Here is a 19973-nt window from a genome sequence, read left to right as displayed (position 1 = left end):
TTGATGTATAACGTGTACAGAAATATATGCAGAAGTCATCCATGTAAACCTCAAAGAATTATTACAAAGTGAACACACTTGTGTGACCAAGAACTAGCACCAGCTTCACTCAGGCCCCAACAATCCCTTTCTCCCTCCTTCCTCCCCAAAGGTAATTGACATCTTACCAGCGAACACTGTTTATCGAGTTTGTCTTCATATACAAGTGTTTTATTACAGAATAATTTAAACAATATACAAAATAAACAAAATAGCACAGAAGGCCCCTCACCCAGCTTCAACAACTACTAATCGTCTGCCATTTTTGTTTCATCCACACTCCATCCCATTCCACTTCACTTTAATATTCTTTTAGTCCTTTTTGTGTGCCGGTGGGGTAAGAGGTACACACACTGAAAGGCACAAATCTCAACCGTACACTTTTGGCAAATAAACATGCCCATATAACCTTCACCCCTTTAAGAATAGGATATTTCCATCATCCCCAGAAAACCCCTTCTTGTTCCTTCCTAGGAAATTTTTCCTTCCCCCGAGGCAACCCCTGTTCTGGTTTTTTCACCTTAGGTTCATCTTGGCTGAAATCATCCCACGAGTATTGTTTTCTATTCAGCTTGCCTCCCTTGGTACGAGGTTGATGAGACTCACCCAGCATGTGTGTGTCAGCGTTTGCTTCTCGGCATGGCTGTGGGCGTTCTGCTCTGTGGATGTCCCACAGTGCACTCATCTTCCTCTTGGGGATGTGCAGGTCATCTCCTGTGAACATTCTTGTAGAAACCCTTTTTGTATGCTATTTAATTCCTTTATTAGCATTTAATAGGCACACCTTTGCATTTTTTAGTGGTTGGTCCAGATTACAATATGCATCTTTAACATATCACAACCTACCTAGACTTAATAGTGCACCAGTTTAATTAATGCAAAATATGGAAGACTTGCTACAGAACGCGTATATTTGCCTCTGTCTGTCCTTTGTGCTACTGTTGTCATAAATTTTACATCTTCCCATGTTATAAATCCCACAATACAGTGTTATAATTTTTGCTTTCAATAGTCATAGGTCTTTTAAAGAAATTAACAGAGAAAAGTAAAGTATTTGGAGGCAGATGATTTGAGGCTCTGCAAAGGTACTGTTTCTTCTTTAAGTTTCACCCACAGTTTTTGCATTAATCAGTCAGCCTTACCCACAATAATTATTATTGTGGTGTTCTAGTCGCGATTTTCTCTTTCATGCTATCCAGCCACATTTATTATTTGGAATTCTGTGAGGAAGTTTCCCTCCCTCCTTCTCTCTAACTTCTTCCTTTCATTCTCTCTTTCTCTCATTCTTTTTTACTCCTCTTTCTTTCTTCCTTTCTTATTTAATCTATTTTATGTCAGTATAGACTCATGGATATTTATTTTATTCTCTGTGTAATAATCCAATGCTACCATTATTTATTATGTTACTCACAGTATTCCAGCTTGAGCCATTGGGAAGTCTTTCAGATTGATTCCTTTTGACTCACCTCATCATTTTCTGTGTTTTATTTAAATCACTTTCCTACTTTCTGGAACTACAAGATGATCCAGACTCATCTTTTATTTTCCATGTCCAGCCCTGGAATTAGCCATTTCTCCAAGAAAACCTGTTTCTTTTTATTGGAGAATGATATTTAGAAACAAAGATATGGGAGCTATGTGTGCTCATTGATACTAGAGTGTCACTGCATCTCGACCCTCTCAGAAGAGCCTGGAAATGTATGTATGAATATAAACTCAGGTATACACATCTATCAATTTACCAACCTATCAATCTATCCATCTATCTGGATATATATATTAGAAGAGACATGATTTCATACTGATACTTCCAACTCCTAGCCAGCACCACAGATTTTATTCTAGCATTATCCTTTTATTTACTTTTAACTTCTTTCACCAACAGTGAGAAACTTAACTCCAGTTAGCTACAATATATTTACTAATGTGTCAACTAGTTTCAGAATTGCTAACCCATACCCTTATGAAAAACAAATTTACCACCTAGATTACAGTGTATCTAATACTTCTGTTTTACAGTATCCCATCAACACACTCTATTCCAAAGTAACATATCCCCAAGCCTTCTGTGTGGTTATGTCACATGCTTGTAATACATTGAGACTCATTTGTTGCTGCATTCCATCTGTGTTCCCCAGCATCCTGATTGATTTTTAAAATGTGCAGAGTAAAATTCACTCTTTGTGGTGTACACTTCTATGGGTTTTGACAACTTTATGATCGTGTATCCACCTCCACAGTACCATACAGACCTGTTTTTTCCACCCTCCAAAATTCTCTCATACTGTCCGTTTGTAGTCAACCCCTTCGCCCATTCCATTCCTTGGCAACCACTGATCATTTCCATCTCTGTAATTCTGACTTTTCTAGAACGTCATATAAATAAAATCATATACTGTATAGCCTTTTGAATCGGGCTTCCTTCACTTAGAGAAGTGCAGCCAAGATTCATCTATGTTGTTGTGTAAATCAAGAGTTTATCCTTTTTATTGCCAAGTAGTATTCTAATGTCCCAATGCACCACAGTTACTTTCCCCATTCACCTGATGAAAGACATTTACTTTATTTCCAGCTTGTGGTAATTGTGAATAAAATGGCTATGAACATTCACACAAAGATTTTTGTTTAAACATTAGTTTTCAATTTTCTTCAGTAAATCCCTAGGAATGGGATATCTGAATCATATAATAAGTGTCTGTTTAACTTTATAAGAACCTGTTAAACCATTTTCCTAATGCAACTATCATGTTGCATTCCCAGTTCTAGTTGCTCCTTCTCCTCACCAGCAGTTGGTATTTGCAATTTTATTTTTTATTTTAGCCATCTACTAGGTGTGGGGAATACTATTGTGGCTTCTGCCTCCTTTTTGAAAGTGAGATCTGCTAAATATAGAATCCTGTGTTGACTTTTGTGTTTTCTTTCTGCACTTGAAAGTTGTCGTTTTGTTGTTGAGTTGTCTCTTTTGTTTTTGATAATATATCATCCATCATTCACATTATTTCTCCCTGTATGTAGTCTTCCCCTGTATATATGGATTTCCTTGGCTGCTTTCAAGATTTTTGTTTTGTCTTTGGATTTTAGCAGCTTGACTATCATGTGCCCAGGTGTGGTTTAATTTGTATTTTATTTTGTGGGTTTCCTGACTTTATTGGATCTAAAATTTTAGATTTTCAACAAAATTTTGGAAATTTTATGCTATTACTTATTGATTTACCTTTCTGCCTCATTTAATTTTTCTGTCTCTCTCCTCTCTGCTGGGAAATCAATCATCTCACAGGTAAGGCTCTCTTCATTTTTCTTCAAAATTTTTACATTCTTTTGTTCAGACTGGATAAATTATATTGCTCTATCTTCATGTTTCTTCTACTGTCTCTAATGTACATGTAAACTCAAAAGTATTTTTTTATTTCATCTTCCTATTTTTTTTTTGTAATTTCCACTTTGCTGAGTTTCCACATTTGTTCATTCATTATGGGAATATTTTTCTTTACCACCATGATCATCTTTATAATATCTACTTTCTTATCCATGTCTGCTAATTGCAACACCTTCGGGAGAGTTTCTACTGCCGGCTTTTGGTCATACATGGATTACATTTTCTTATCTCTTCAAATCTCATGATTTTTTAAACTGTCTACTGGAAACCATGAATGATATATAACTATCCAGAGACTCTGGATTCTATTTTATTCCTTTGAAGAGAGCTGTTATTTTTCTAACAGGGAGTTAACATGACTAGACTGAAACTTCAATCTTCTCTCCTTTACAGTGGGCATAGCTGAAACCCTTGATCAGTTCGTTCATCTACCAATTGCTGTTTTTACACTAGGCTCTCTGGGGCTTACTCTGCATGTTGTTGTTCAAAGATCTGCCCATTGGGTGTGTGTGGGGGGGAGACTTACATATATATTTTGAGATTTTCCTCTTTGTATCTCCTTCCCTTCCAGAATTTCTCTCCTAACTTTCCAGCTACTCTGTCAGCCCCAAAATATATCCTCTAACATTACAAGTAAGACTGTATGTTTTCCTCTGTCTGGGCCATGTACAGATTTTGGAATGCTTTGAGGCAAAAGAATCAAGCTTGCAAATACCTCCTGGTGCAATTCCCATCATTTAAGGGAAGACTCCCTCACAGTTCTGCTTGCTTTTGTAAGAGATTTATACATACACACATATACACATTTATTATATGTGTACTACATATAAATACATGATTCTATATAAATATATATAATACTTTATGCAGATTTTATCATTGTTATCTGTGAAACTGTTAGTTCAACAAGCTACTCCACCATTCCTGGAAGCCAGACCTCGGTTTTGTTTCTTTTTTATATTTTATATAAATGGAATTAAAAAATGTATAGCCTTTTGAATATATTTCTTCTATGCAGCTTTATGGTTAGGATATTTATCCATGCTATTGCATGTAGCTACTGTTTGTTCATTTGTTGAACATAATTAATTTTTTAAATGGTCATAAAATATGCATAACATAAAACTGACCATTTTAACCATTCTTATGTGTACAGTTCAGTGACATTCAGTACATTCACATTATTGTGTAGCCATAACCTCCAACCATCCACAGAACTATTTTCACATTTCACTGAAACTCTGTGCCCATTAAGCAACAACTCCCTGTTATCCCTCCCTCTTGCCCTTGGGAACCACCATTCTCCTTTCTATTCCTATGAATTTGAGTACTCTAAGTACCTTGTATGAGTGGAATCATACAGTATTTTTCCTTTTGTGGATGGCTTTATTTCACTTAGCATAAAGTCCTCAAGGTTCATCCATGTCATAGCATGTGTCAGAATTCCTTCCTTTTTAAGGGTGAATGGTTTTCCACTGTCGGTATACGCCACTTTTTTTTGTCAATTCATCCGTTGATGGACGTCTGGCTTTCTTCCAGCTTCTGGTTATTTTGAATAATGTTGTTAAGAACATGGGTGTACATATATGTCTATAACACTGCATTCAATTCTTTTGCGTGTATGCCGACAAATGGTGTTCTGAGATTCATTTTTTCACACATGGGAGGGTTCCCTACACCTCCAAAAAACAATTCTTGTAATGCCAGCTGGGCTTCAGATAATTCAACTTAATTTGATGCTATCAACCCAGAGATACATCAGATTCCCCAGGTTGAGGACTCAGTCCTATAAGACTGCACCCCCACCCAACCTAACCTCAACTTCAGATGCCAGTTAGAAGCCCAGGCTGTTACTTGTACTTCTGACTGACTGGCTATAAACCAGAGGTTCCCACAACGTCCTCATTGGGTTTGATTAATTTGATAGAGTGGCTCACAAAACTCAGAGAAACATTTACTAGATCACCACTTTAATATAAAGGATATAACTCAAGAAAAGCCTGATGGAAGTGGTGTATAGGGAAAAGTTTGTGAGAAGGGGCACAGAGCTTTCATGCCATCTCCAGGTGCACCACTCTCCAGGCACTCCTTGTCATTGCCAACCTGGAAGCTCTCTGAACCTCCTTCTATTGGGATTTTTATGGGAGTTCCCTCACAGAGGCATGATCAATTACTAACTCAGTGTCCAGCCCTTTTACCCCTTCTGGAGGATAAGGGGTAGAGCTAAAAATATCAAGCTTCTAATAAGGGCTTGGTCTTTCTGGTGACCAGCCCCCATCCAGGAGCCATCCAGGAGCCTAACCAGAGTTGCCTCAATAAAACAAAAGATTCTCCTAGTGTTCTTATCACTTAGGAAATTACAAGGGGTCTTACCCTGTGGCTTAGCGGTTAAGTGCACGTGCTCCGCTGCTGGTGGCCCAGGTTCGGATCCCGGACGCACACCGACACACCGTTTGTCTGGCCATGCTGAGGCCACATCCCACATACAGCCACTAGAAGGATGTGCAACTATGACATACAACTATCTACTTGGACTTTGGGGGAAAAAATGGAGGAGGCTTGGCAATAAATGTTAGCTCAGAGCTGGTCTTCCTCAGCAAAAAGAGGAGGAATAGCATGGATGTTATCTCAGGGCTGATCTTCCTCAAAAAAAAAGCAATTACAAGGGTTTTAGGGGCTCTGTGTAAGGGATGGTGTCAAAGACAAATATTAGAATAAGAGATGCTCCTATTGTTCTTATCATTTAAGAAATTACAAAGGTTTTAGCAGCTCATTGCCAGGAACTGGAGGCAGAGATTGAGAAATATTTTTTCTATTATTTCAGAACCCATAAGTGTAATTGCTAGATAATATGGTAATTCTATTTTTAATTTTTGAAGGAACTGCCATACTGCTTTCCACAGTTTTTATATTCTCACCCTCATTGCACAAAGGTCGCAATTTCTCAACATCCGTGCCAACACTTGTTATTTTTTGATTTTGTGATAGTAACTATGCTAATGGGTGTGAAGATGTATCTCATTTTGGTTTGATTTTGCATTTTCCTGATATTTAATGATGTGGAGCATTTTTTCATGTGTTTACTGGTCATTTTATATCTTCTTTGGAGAAAAGTCTATTCAAGTCCTTTGTGCATTTTTAAATTGTTGTTTTTTATTGTTGGGTGGTAGGAGTTCTTTATATATTCTAGATATCAATCCCTTATCAGATATGTGATTTGCAAATATTTTCAACCATTCTGTGGATTGCCTTTTTACTCTGTTGATAGTACCTTCTGATACAGAAAACTTTTACATTTTGATGAAGTCCAATTTGTTATTATTTTTTGTTGTTGCTTATGTCTTTGGTTTCATATTAAAGAAAGCATTATTGGCAACGGCATTTGGACCCAATGACATGTAGCTTTTACCTTGTGTTTTCTTCTAAGGATTTTATAGCTTCAACTCTAACATTTAGATCTTTGATCTATTTTGAGTTAATTTTTGTATATGATGTAAGGTAATGGTCCAACCTCATTCTTTTGCATGTGGGTATCCAGCTTTCCAGCACCATTTGTTGAAAAACTTATCCTTCTCCAATGAATGGTCTTTGCACCCTTGTCAAAAATCATTTGACCATATATGTAAAGGTTTATTTCAGGGATCTCTATACTATTTCATTAGTATATTGTGTGTACTTATGCCAGTACTGCACTGTTTTGATTACTTTGTAGTAAGATTTGAAATCAGGAAGTGTGAGTTCTCTAACTTTGTTCTTCATTTTCTAGATTGTTTTGGCTATTCAGGGTCCCTTGAGAGTCCATATGAATTTTAGTATAGATTTTTCTATTAAAAAAATTTCATTGGAATTTTTAGATCCGTGAGTAAGTTGATTCTTAAGTATTTCACTCTTTTTGATGCCATTTTAAATAAAAATGTAAAGTTTTTAAATTTCTTTTTCAGATTATTTATTATTAATGTATAGAACAACTGATTTTTGCATGTTGACTTTATGTCCCACTGCTCTGCAGAATTTATTAGTTCTAACAATTTTTTGAGCAATTTTTAGGGGTTTCAACATATAAGATATTATGTGTAAACACATATAATATTACTTCTTCCTTTCCAATTTGGATGCTATTTCTTTCTTTTTCTTGTCTAATTGATTTGGCTAGAACTTCTAATGCCATGTTGAATAGAAGTTGTGAAAGTGGGCCTTCTTGCCTTGTCCCTGATCTTAGAGAAAAAGCTTTCAGTCTTTCACCCTTGAATATGATGTTCTCTGTGGATTTCTCTATATGGCTTTTATTATGTTGAAATAGCTTCCTTTTACTCTGAGGGCTTTTTATTGTTTTTAACATGAAAGCATGTTTAGTTTTGTCAACACTTTTTCTGCATCCATCGAGATGATCATTTTTTTCCTTCATTCAGTTAATGTGGTTAATTACATTGATTCATTTTCATATGTTGAAACATCCTTGTATTCCGGAAATAAATCCCACGTAAAAATGATATATAATCCTTTTAATATGCTTCTGAATTTTGTTTGTTACTATTTTATTGATGATTTTTGTATCAATATTCATGATAGCTATTGACCTGTAGTTTTTTTTTCTCTTAGTGTCTTTGGCTTTGATATCAGGGTAGTGCTAACTCCATAGGATGACTTTAGAAGTATTCTCTCCTCTTCAACTTTTTGAAAGAGTTTGAAAAGAATTGGTGTTAGTTAATTAAAACAAGTCTTTGGGCCCAGGAATAAATTCAGCATAAAATAAATACAAAGAAATATTTTTTTAAATGTGCAAAAGTTTTTTCCTAAAAAACATTAAAAATTATGCAAGTACATCATTTATCACTTTATTTCTAAAAAGTGTTTTTAACCTACTAGTAAGCATGAACACATTGTTAGAACTAAAATGAGTCAAGTGTTAATTTTCTTCATTGCAAATTTTCTGACAAAAGTATATGATGCCATCATGTATGACATCTTTTATGAAAAAATGGTAATTTTTTGTAGTATTTGAGAACATTAAGAACTTTCCCAGTGGCCTCTGACAATACTATGATATGCAAAGTTATCTTTTCAACATGTATGTCTTGTTATCATCTTTAACAAATTAACAACCTCTGTCAGGTGTTAATTATTCAACTACTTTGCATATGATTCAGGCTCTCCACCATCAACTTCTCTAACCATCACGAAATTCTACAAGTTCTGCAAGACTAACAATTTTACCTTACACTGTATTTATCTCATGTGGTTTAAAACATCCAAAAATCATTGATAAACTGACCCTGCCCAAACTAAAGCATGGTGAATTATAAAAGATGGTCTCTGTTAAATGGGGAGGTATTTCACGTTGAACTTAATTTTATAAGTAGTCACTTTATTACAGTGTATTTTTCTGTTATGTATTTCACTTCTTTTTTAAAAAAATGATAGTTGAGGGCACTTGGATAATAAAAATTTGATAAAATAAGGAACTGATATACACTGTAAGCTTCAAATATTTTCAAGCATAAGATACAATAAGAACTAATACCAAGAAATGGCAGAGAAAATAGAGATAAGAGGATGAAATTGCAAAACTGAATCTATAATTATATCTCAATGGCTACCAATGTGGTGCCAAGAAGGTGGTGAAGTCAAAGAATTTGTAAAGATGATAATAAACAGACAGCAAAGAAAAAGACTGAAATTTGTGTGTGTGTGTGTGAGGAAGATCAGCCCTGAGCTAACATCCATGCTAATCTTCCTCGTTTTGCTGAGGAAGACTGGTTCTGAGTTAACATCTATTGCCAATCTTCCTCCTTCTTTGCCCCAAATCCCCAAAGATAGTTGTATGTCGTAGTTGCACATCCTTCTAGTTGCAGTGTGTGGGTCGTGGCCTCAGCATTGCCGGAGAAGCGGTGCTTCGGTGTGCGCCCGGAATCCGAACCCGGGCTGCCAGCAACAGATCGTGCTCACTTAACCACTAAGCCACGGGGCCGGCCCAAAACTGAAATTTTTATACAGAGAATCTTTACAGCGATATTACAGATAGAGAACAAGGAAGGGAAGTTGGAGTGAGAGACTGTTTCTTAAATTGCTTCCACTGTAGAGAAAAAAAAAAAAATTTGCTGAAATCTTTATTCCCCTCTAAGACCCTACCTTTACCTGCAAAATCTGAGCACTGAATCAATGTCACAATCCTCCTATTCCATCCCTGGGGAACAGAGCAATTAAGCTCATCTGAAACCTCAACTGCCCATCCTGTGAAATAAAGCCGGCTATCCATTCTCACAGAGGAGCCAATTGGAGGTAGGATTTTTGGTTCTGAATTCAGTTCAACATCTTCAAAGAATTGTATCTGGCCTTCCTTATCCAGGGCTATCAATGAAGGGCTGGCTGGCTTTCAGAGAAGAGCAATTCACAGTCAGCTGAGACATTTTCTGTTCAGCTCTCTAGAGAAGGCTGTGGGGCTTGTCAGTAAGAGTTGATTTCTATACGGGTTATAATTTTATTTTATTCAGAGGTTTATAAAGAAATATACATGGTAAATATTACTTAATATCAAGAAAAGAGGTTATCTATTCTCTGATCATTTAAGCAAAATCCTCCTCTCAGGGACCACTCATGGACAAAGCCCAGACTCAATATCCAAGTGTCTGCCAGGCACTCTGTGGTTCATGTGAAGCCCTCAAGTTGGCAGCCTGTTCCTTTGTGTCCTGTGCTGGTACTTAATTTTCCATCTCTTCAGGGCACAACTAGACAGAGGCCTATCAGATCCTAAAGGGACTTGACATTGGAGAAATAAATTTTCATTATCTTTAGATTTTTACACTTTTCAAAAAGTCTGTCAGTGCCTGCCCTGTGGCCTAGCGGTTAAGTGTGCACAGTCCGCTGCTGGCGGCCTGAGTTCGGATCCCGGGCGCGCACCAACGCACCACTTCTCCGGCCATGTTGAGGCCTATATACAGCAACTAGAAGGATGAGCAGCTATGACATAAAACTGTCTACTGGGGCTTTGGGGGGAAAATATGTTTCTCAACATTTCCAGTAATTGTGCAGCAGTTTACCCAACACCAAGGTTCTCACTATTAAAAATTGAAATAAATAAATTTTGAAAACGAAAAAAGTGATCTTTGCAACTTTGTACAGAATCTATACAATGGGTGCATCTTTAGAAAAGGAGGAAAGATAACAAATTTAACTATTTTGGTTAGTTAACACAGTAAGTAATATATTTTATATATTAGCAATTTTGAGATTATTTCTATTTAAAGATACTGCTTCAAAACCCTAAATCATTGCATGTGGTAGAGTCTGCCATCTTCTTTGGCTGAACAATTATATACAGTAAGTCAGCCTAAATTCTTCCATTCCTGTATAATCTTATATGTGGGAGGTAACAGTTAGTTCTTTTAGATTGTTTGAATACGTGCATATCACAAAATACAAGTGATGATTAAAAATTAAAGTGTTCAACAAATAGAAGATTATCTGATTCCCAGAAAAAGAAAACACTACTGTGACATTAAGGCTAAAATTGTCATAAAGGAAGCCAAGATACACTCAAGTCAAGCTTTTGCTGAAAAGTTAAATGGCTCATCTTTGAAACTTTATCAGGCTTATTAAGTAAGCAAGATACTTTCAGAGCCTAGAATAGAGAAAGTGCTTATTGATACTTTAGCATTGTGATCATTTATGGTGTAAATGTTAATATTACAGATATAATTCATTTTCTATTATATTCAGATTTTCAAGTTCTGCTAAATCTTAAGGCCACATTACTGGCAAGTTGGGATACCTCTAGACATCTGAAAAATATGAATCCTACACAGAAGCATATAAATTCTCTATTCATCAGCTTCTAAATTCTAAAACATTCTAAGCTTTTGGAACAATCCAATGACATTCCAAATTGACAGTAAGGCTGCATGTGCCATACATGATCCTATAGGAAGAGAATTCTAGATTTTAAATAGAGGAAATTGTGCACAAAAATAAAGTACATTTCCAAGTCTGAAAGGGGATTTCAAGAAATAAAGGACTCTCAGAACATGTAGTAAGCGGTAAATAACTTACCAAGGGCTCTATAAAGGAGAACATATTGTGGAAAAAAAAGCTTCACATGCAGAGAGCTAAAATGGCATCTCTGGAATCCTCACAATGAAACAGACACTGAATTACTTTTTCCTAAAATTTAAAATGTGTCTTATCCTCCAAACAAATACCACCTTCCTGTCTTGCATCTTACCTGGGCATGGTGACATGTTGGAATCATTTTTCTATTTCATTGGCTCTTCAACTTGATGGGCACCAGAAGCTCCTGGAGGTCTTGTTGAAACCCAGATTGCCAGGCCCCACCCTAGAATTTGCAGTTCAGCAGGTCTGTAACAGCACCAGAGGATTTGCATTTCTCTCCAGTTCCCAGGTGATGCTGATGCTGCTGGTTCAGGGACCCCACTTTGAGAACCACAGATTAATTTATACCTATATATGGTTACCAAATCCATTATTTTATCCCTTGACTGCTACTTTTCCTTTATCACTTCAGCAACTTAGCTGCGAATCTCCTCACATAGCAATGGGAATACTTCGAGAGTTTAACAGCTGGTCCTTCTTTCTGGCTCAGTTCTCCCTCTTCCTCTCAAAACTACAGTCTCTTGCCAGGTAATTTTTCCTTAAACATCAGTTCATCATAGATCTTCCTTGCTCAAAAACTCATGACTCTTATGCTGAAGACAAGACATTTTAAATTCTCTACTTGGCTCATAAGGTCTGTAATAGCCCGTAGAATGTGGACACCCTGTTCCCTACCCTGCCTGTTATAAGGGAGTATGTTAGGATTACATAAGATACAGTCAGTTTTCATTATGCACAGTGTGACATTCTATAAAGTCACTGTGAACACTGAATCAGTGACTATGACCCACTGTTCCTACAGGAAACGCAAGGTTAGGTTCCTGCAAGCCTTAGTCACATTTTCTTCAACTGATCAATACATAACCTTTTTCTCTGTGTGTTTCTCTTTAAAGTCACCTTATTTAATATATATTGTTGATATATTAACATTGAACTTAGACTAACAGCACTATACCTCGTGTTTAAAAGAAGCTTGTTGAACACACATACTTTCTCCGTAAAGGCACGTCACAGCCTCTTTCCCTGAGGAATACCAGGCAGCATTGCAGCACTACACATGGGGGACATATTAAACAGGCAAGTCACTAACACAAGGCACAAAAAGATAGCAAATGAGGCACTAACTGGACTGCAAGAAGGACACTTGCCTACAATATGGGCTGAAACAACAGGGCAGAGCATCACCTTCTTCCCCTCAGCTGGGAACGTGCACTTTGAGTGAATCAAATTTTTCACCACTTTGCGCTTATCTGCAAATAGACATGAAAGCCCTATGAGTGTTGATTTGGGGGCTGCCAGTACATATTAGCTAGTAAGCAAGTGTGCAGAAGGAATCCACAAACAATGAGGCTTAACTATTTTATGAAAGAATCTTTTCAAAACCAGTGTATCGTTCAGATATAAGAGCAATAATGATAACACAACAGCTAACATGTTAATGCTTACTATGTGCCAGGAGCTCTTCTAAATACTTTACATAAGTTAACGCATTTAAATTTCACTAAAACCCTATGAGACAGGAGTTTTCAGTAGCCCCATTTTATAGATGAGGAAACTAAGGCTCAGAGACTAAATACTTTGCACAGGTTCCCCAGTTAAAAGTGGAATAACTGGGGTTGGGGCCCAGACAAACTGGTCCAAAGCCCACAGCCTCAACCACTATGGTAGGAACGTGAGTGAATTTTCTAGCACTCCCCAAAAAGCCCCTTCTGCTCCAGCCAGTGTGGTCTCCCACATACTTATTCACTCATCAAACATTTTCTGAATGCCCCCAAGGTGTCAGGTACTGTGTTTAGATACTGCAGGGACAAATAGAATGTCGACACAAATATTGCATAAAAAATCTATAAAACCAAATTGGGGTGAGTTTATTATGAGCCAACCTTTGAGGACCATATAACCTGCAAGAATCCTTTCATGAAGAAATGGAGCACTCCAAAGAAGTGGGGTGTACAGAGTGGTTATATACCATCAAAGAGCATGTACCACATTTGATTGCAATGTCCCTTTTACAATAGCCTCGACATTGACCTGTTGGCACGTGGATTGATGGACACTGTGGGTATCAGGTCTGCTGTCTCCATGGGCGTGGCTTTTGTGTTAAGTTGGGTTGTCACAGGATGAGCGCAGCATTCAAATCCTAGCCTAGGGAGAAATGCTTATCCTTAAGGAAATGTCAATGTGGGGATGTTGTATTTACATTTTAAGGGCATCGCTTTTGTCTTTGGGACACGTTGATTGCTTAAAGTGGATATACAATGGATGAACAGAAGCTACAGGCCCCTTTTGGAAAAAAAAACAAGATCAAGCCCAATTAGTTTTACACGAAATGGCTTCCTCATATGCTGCAATATATCCTATTGCTTGCCATTTATTTATGGTTTTCCCACTTTTGATCTATTATCGTTCCATAGAAAGCATTGGTGATCAAAATAATGTCCCTTGGCACCAGGGTGCTTGCCGTCTGCCCTGGGATTATCATGTCTCTTGGTGCCAGGCTTTTTTTATCTCATCTATTTGTCCAGTTGTCCACCTTGTGGGGAATTAGTGGGATATTGTGGATAAGCAAAGAGGTATATATATATAAACAGAGGAAGCATTTCATGGGTTTTGGATAATTTTAGGTTGTTGCATAAAGATTGTATATGCGCCTTTTTTTTTTAATATATATAGCCCCTTATGTACATTGTGCACAATTATAGAACAAGTACGGTAACAATGATGATAATTTAACATTTTTTTGAAAGATTAGTTTAAAATGAGATTTTAGGCATAGTCCTTAACAGAAAAGGAAATTTGTCCAAGGATATAAGATTGATCGGCCATCTCAAGTCGCCGAGCGATCATTACTCTATTTTTCATGACAGTCTTACAGCACTGAGTAAAGAAAACAGCAATCAGTTTGAATATTATGATTAGTACAAGAATTTCAAGAAGTAATAGAAATAGGACATGCAATCCAGATAGAAAAAAGGAACCAATACCAGAAAGGAGCTGATGGTGCTCAGGGCAAGCTACCCCAGGAAGCACCACTCTGCTATGCGGATTATTTCAAGCTGGAGACAATAAGGACTCAGAGAACTCAGGAAGAATATTTGAGTTTCCCCGCCCAAACTGCCTAAAGAATTTAAAACAAAAGATCTGTTTCAGGAAGGAGTTACTATCATGATGGCTGTAAAGATAAGGTAGGATAGAGGTTACAATAGGAAAGGCACCAAGCCCCTTTTATCAAAAACTCTATCTCTCCCTGACCACATTATCTATAGATGAGTCTGAGAAGAGTTGTCAGGCAAACATTTGCATTTCTATCTCCATGTGAGTTGTTTTCTTGCCCTCTGAGGTACCAGACCACTACCCACCCCCAACACCTTCCTTGCCTTTAGCTGTAATTCTTAAGCGGGCAGCTCAGACAGAGGGACGAGTTGCTCGTTTCTGAGTTTCTCCCATGTATGTATGTTATTAAACTTGTTATTACTTTCTCAGGCTAACCTGTCTTGTTAATTATTTGGCCAGCCATAAGAACCTTAAGGAAAAGGGCAGAGGGAGATTCTCCCTCTCTCTCAACAGAGCCAACCAAACAAATCAAGGCTGGGTGGAGGATCGCTTAGGGCATTCACCTGTTTTTTCATGTGCTTTAGTAGAGATGACACATTGGAAGACTGGTCATGTATAAAAACACAGCATTCTGTTTGAATGATTTCACACGTACCACCTTGGGATGCTGTAAGAATATCTAAGGCCATTCTCTTTTGAAGGACAGCTATTCTCATTAAAGACATTTCAGTATTTAATAAAACTATTGTTGCCTGACTATCGTTGAGGGCTGTTGAGTAAATTTTGTCAGAACCTGTCTATGTGATATGACATCTTCTATCCCCAAGGAAGCAGCAAGTATAGCTGCTAGGTGGTCATACTAGTGAAATACTGAACGAGCCCATCTGGCCTTAAGGAGAGGCAGATTGGCAACAGATATTATCTCTGAGCAAACTTTCCCTGTATCCAAAAGAAGCCCAGAGTGCAGCACCCTAGCCATCCTGGTGGCAGCCATGGCCAGAGGTTTGTTCCACAGAACCACTGAGTTCCATTAGGAGCCATCCAATACAGGCTTGGTCTTCGAGACCAGTCTGTTCCAAACCTATCACTTTTTTTTAAGTAGAATAGTATTCTGACATGACTTCAGGAGGGTATCAAGCACATCTTTCGAGTGTAATTTGGTAGATTTTGTTTGGAATGATTTCTCTGTTCCCAACATAAAGGTGCCGGTATGTTTAAAGATCCAAGGCTAGAAGTAAGCCAAACATATCCATCCCAAATTTGTGTGAAACCTTCCATAGTTTTTATTGTAATTTCTGGTTTCTTTTGTTTATCTGCAATTTGTTGGGATAACCGGATGGTTTGAGTAACAGAAAAAGAATAACCATAACCTGTATTATTAATGGTATGCGCTATTAGCCATGTTTCAGGATCATAATTAGTAATATCAGATGAACTGCAAACATTAGAACTAGATCTTTCTATCACAATAATTTGCTTTAGAGCTTTCCAAACTGTGCCTTCAAAAGGAGAGACCCACGAAGGCAACCCAGAGGTGTTAGAAAGTGGAAGTTGGCCACATATCCAACAATTGGACTGATTTTTGTATATAGCAAAGGAATGTGCCCATTGCAGAAAAACATTGCCATCAGAGGTCCATTCAGATCTAGATTGGAAAAACAAACATAGCTTCAGGAAAACCTTACATAGCATTTTCTTTTTGGAGATTAACAAAAGGTTGTGTAATTAGGTTCTAATCTAGCTTATAAAATTGAAGGGTAAAGTATTGGTGTAGGAAAATGATAAGTCAATATAGATATTGATTATTTTAGCAATTACGTAAAGCTTAAATATTACGAGGGTTTACATGAGGAGATATAAAGTTAGGAATACAGGCCTGGTCTGGAGTCTTGGGACAGCTGTCTACAACAGATGTTGTATTCTTCTCATCCTGGTTTGGAAATATTCATCTTGGTCAGTCGAAGTCAGGTGTCAGAGACTACAGTTGAAGTCCATTCAGGTGGAGAAGCCTTTTATAAATGAGAAATGTGAGTTCATGAGTCTACGCCTTTAAATTTTGCAGCACATGGCTTGGTTAAAAGCACCTGATATGGTCCTTTCCAAGGGGGCTGCAAAGAGTCATTTCTCAGATGTCTTTTCCAATAAACAAAATCTCCAGGTTGTACTCCACGAACCTTAAGGTCTTCTTCACCCGGGAGCTTAGTGTGAAATGTATTAGCTACCAATTTCTCATTTCTTTTAGGACCCACAATGAGACCTTGACAATAATGTAAAATATCTCCTCTAAGTAAATTTGGTTCATACATTTCTTCGTCTAATTGCATGGGTCGTCCAGTTATTATTTCCAAAGGAGACAGTCGATGTTTACCAAAGGGTGTAGACCTAAGATTGAGAAGCAGAAGAGCATTTGGCCATGAGAGATTAAATGCTTCTGAAAGCTTTGCCAATTGAATTTTGATGGTGCCATTTGTTCTTTCCATCAATCCTAAGGATTGGGGATGGTAAGCACAGTGGAAATGCTGCATTATTGGTCAAATACTACAAATAGATTTAATTATGTGTCCAGTGAAATGAGTTCCCCGGTCACTATGTAACTCGGAAGGAATTCCTCAAACAGGAATTATTCTAATAGTAATTTTCCTGCTGTTAGAACCGTTGCTCTTCAGCAAGGAAAGCCTCAATCCAATGCGAGAACATACAGATCATTACCAAGATGTATTTATATCATTGAGATGGTGGCATTTGGACAAAGTCCAATTGCCATACCTCAAAAGGTCCCTTAGGAAGGGGAAAGTGGCCTTGTGACCCATGAAGTGGTTTCCCTGGATTATACTTTGGGCATATAACACAAGGAGTATAAGATTTATGGGCCACTGTGGGAAAACGTTTCTTAAAGAATTTTTTTTCACCATAAAATCATCTTTTCAAGTGCCCAGTGGGTTAGTTGGTGTATATGCTGGAGCAGTGGAAATTGTGGTCCAACAGATACTTTGGGTTTCCTATTGGGCCCAAACCATATCTATGAGGTGGTGTGAAACAGTCCCACTTTTGACTGCCATATCAGTTGTTCTTCTTCCGTGGTCACTTCTTGGGCGTGTAGAAGGAAGTCTTTTACTGGGTTATCAGAGTTAATAGGAAGCAGCAGGCATTCTCGAGGCTGGGTAGGGCAAGCCTTCAAGGCTGCTTGTTTAGCAGCTGCATGAGCAAGCTGGATTCCTGTAGCTACCAAAGTATCAGATTTGGATGCCCTAACATTTTAATAGTCGTTATTTGTCTCGGTAGCTGTATGGAATTTAATAATTCTGCAACCTGTTTCCCATTCTTTATAGGCTTACCTGAAGAGATTAAAAGTCTTCGTTGTTTCCACAGCATTCCCAAATGACGTGTTACTCTCAAAGCCTAACGGCTGTCAGTGTAGATACTTGCTACCTGGTCTCTGGCCAATTGACAAGCTCGAGTTAAAGCAATTAACTCAGCTTGCTGTGCTGACTTTAACTCTGGTAAATAAGAACTCTCGATTATGTCTACTGAGGACGTTACTGTATATCCAGCCTGATAATGTCCTTGTTCATCCTTTGAGTGAGATCCATCCGTAAACCAAATTAGATCAGCATTATCAATGAGAGTTTCTTGCAAATCATTCCTAGGAGTAAGTAGATAATTAGTTAATAAAATGGAGTCGTGGGCAACTTCTTGGGATGCTGGAGTAAAGTTGCAGTGTTAAGATTATTACACTGGGCTAAGGTAATATTAGGAGCAGAGAGCAACAGAACTTCATAGGAGGCTATTCGGCTGACAGAGTAATCCTGAGTGTGGTGAGATTTTAGGAGAGATTTGACTGAGTGAGAACATAGATAGTCAAAGGAAACCCCATCACTATTTCTTCAGTTGTCTTGCATAAGAGCGCTGCTGATGAAATGGCTCTCATACAAGGTGGAAGCCCTTTTGCCACTGAATCCAACTGCTGACTATAATACACTATAGGTCGATGTCGACCTCCAGGTTTTTGAGTTAAGATACTTAAGGCATTTCCTTTACCTTCATGTAGGAAGAGGAATAATGGCAAGCTGTAATTAGGATGTCCTAAGGTTGGTGCTTGGGCAAAAACAGACTTGAAGGTAGTTACTGCTGTTGGGGGAAGAGGGAGAATCTCCCTCTGCCCTTTTCCTTAAGGTTCTTATGGCTGGCCAAATAATTAACAACACGGTTAGCCTGAGAAAGTAATACCAAGTTTAATAACATACATACATGGGAGAAACTCAGAAATGAGTAACTCGTCCCTCTGTCTAAGCTGCCGGTTTAAGTATTGTAGCTAAAGACGAGGAAGGTGTTGGGGATGGGTAGTGGTTTGGGACCTCAGAGGGCAAGAAGACAACTCACATGGAGATAGAAATGCAAATGTTTGCCTGACAACTCTTCTCAGACTCATCTATAGATAATGTGGTCAGGGAGAGATAGAGTTTTTGATAAAAGGGGCTTGGTGCCTTTCCTATTGTAACCTCTATCCTACCTTATCTTTACAGCCATCATGATGATAACTCCTTCCTGAAACAGATCTTTTGTTTTAAATTCTTTAGGCAGTTTGGGCGGGGAAACTCAAATATTCTTCCTGAGTTCTCTGAGTCCTTATTGTCTTCAGCTCGAAATAATCTGCATACCAGAGTGGTGCCTCCTAGGGTAGCTTGCCCTGAGCACCATCAGTTCCATCCTCTGAAACTTCCCTAGAAGTTTCACAGTCCTTTTGAAACTTAAAGAAGTTTCAATAGTCCAGAAGCTGAGTTGGTAGATTGTTTCATCTCACTGAACACATTTCTTAGCCTGCTAATAGATCAGTTCAGTTAAGTTCATTTTAGAATGTGGTGATTCAGCTGGGCTCTCAAGGTTACGCCTATATTGTGGAAGCAAGCAATCAAGTATTTAATAGAAACATTTCTATGTAAACAAAAGAAAAACAAGGTTGATGCTTGGAGCAAGTTGTAAAGCAGTTTCTAAGTTTAGAAGACAGCCAATTAAGAAGATTTTTTTTTTAAAGATTTTATTTATTTTTTATTTTTTCCCCCCAAAGCCCCAGTGGATAGTTGTATGTTGTAGCTGCACATCCTGCTAGTTGCTGTATGTGGGACTCGGCCTCAGGATGAACGGAGAAGTGGTGCCTCGATGCGCACCCGGGATCCGAACCCGGGCCACCAGCATCACAACGCATGCACTTAACCACCAAGCCACAGGGCCGGCCCAAGAAGATTTTTAAATATCAGCATCAATACATCTTTTGCATTAAAATGTCTCTGATGATGTCATCGGGTAATCTCTTAAGTTTATATCAAGTCCATCAGCTTCAGTTTGTAAGGCTTCAGGAAAAAGGGCAGGTTCAGTTTTCAGTGATTCCAAATGAAAATGA

Source organism: Diceros bicornis (genome assembly GCF_020826845.1).
Source record: "Diceros bicornis minor isolate mBicDic1 chromosome 30 unlocalized genomic scaffold, mDicBic1.mat.cur SUPER_30_unloc_6, whole genome shotgun sequence".
NCBI classification, from domain to species: domain Eukaryota; kingdom Metazoa; phylum Chordata; class Mammalia; order Perissodactyla; family Rhinocerotidae; genus Diceros; species Diceros bicornis.
Note: the sequence above shows the minus strand (reverse complement) of the source record.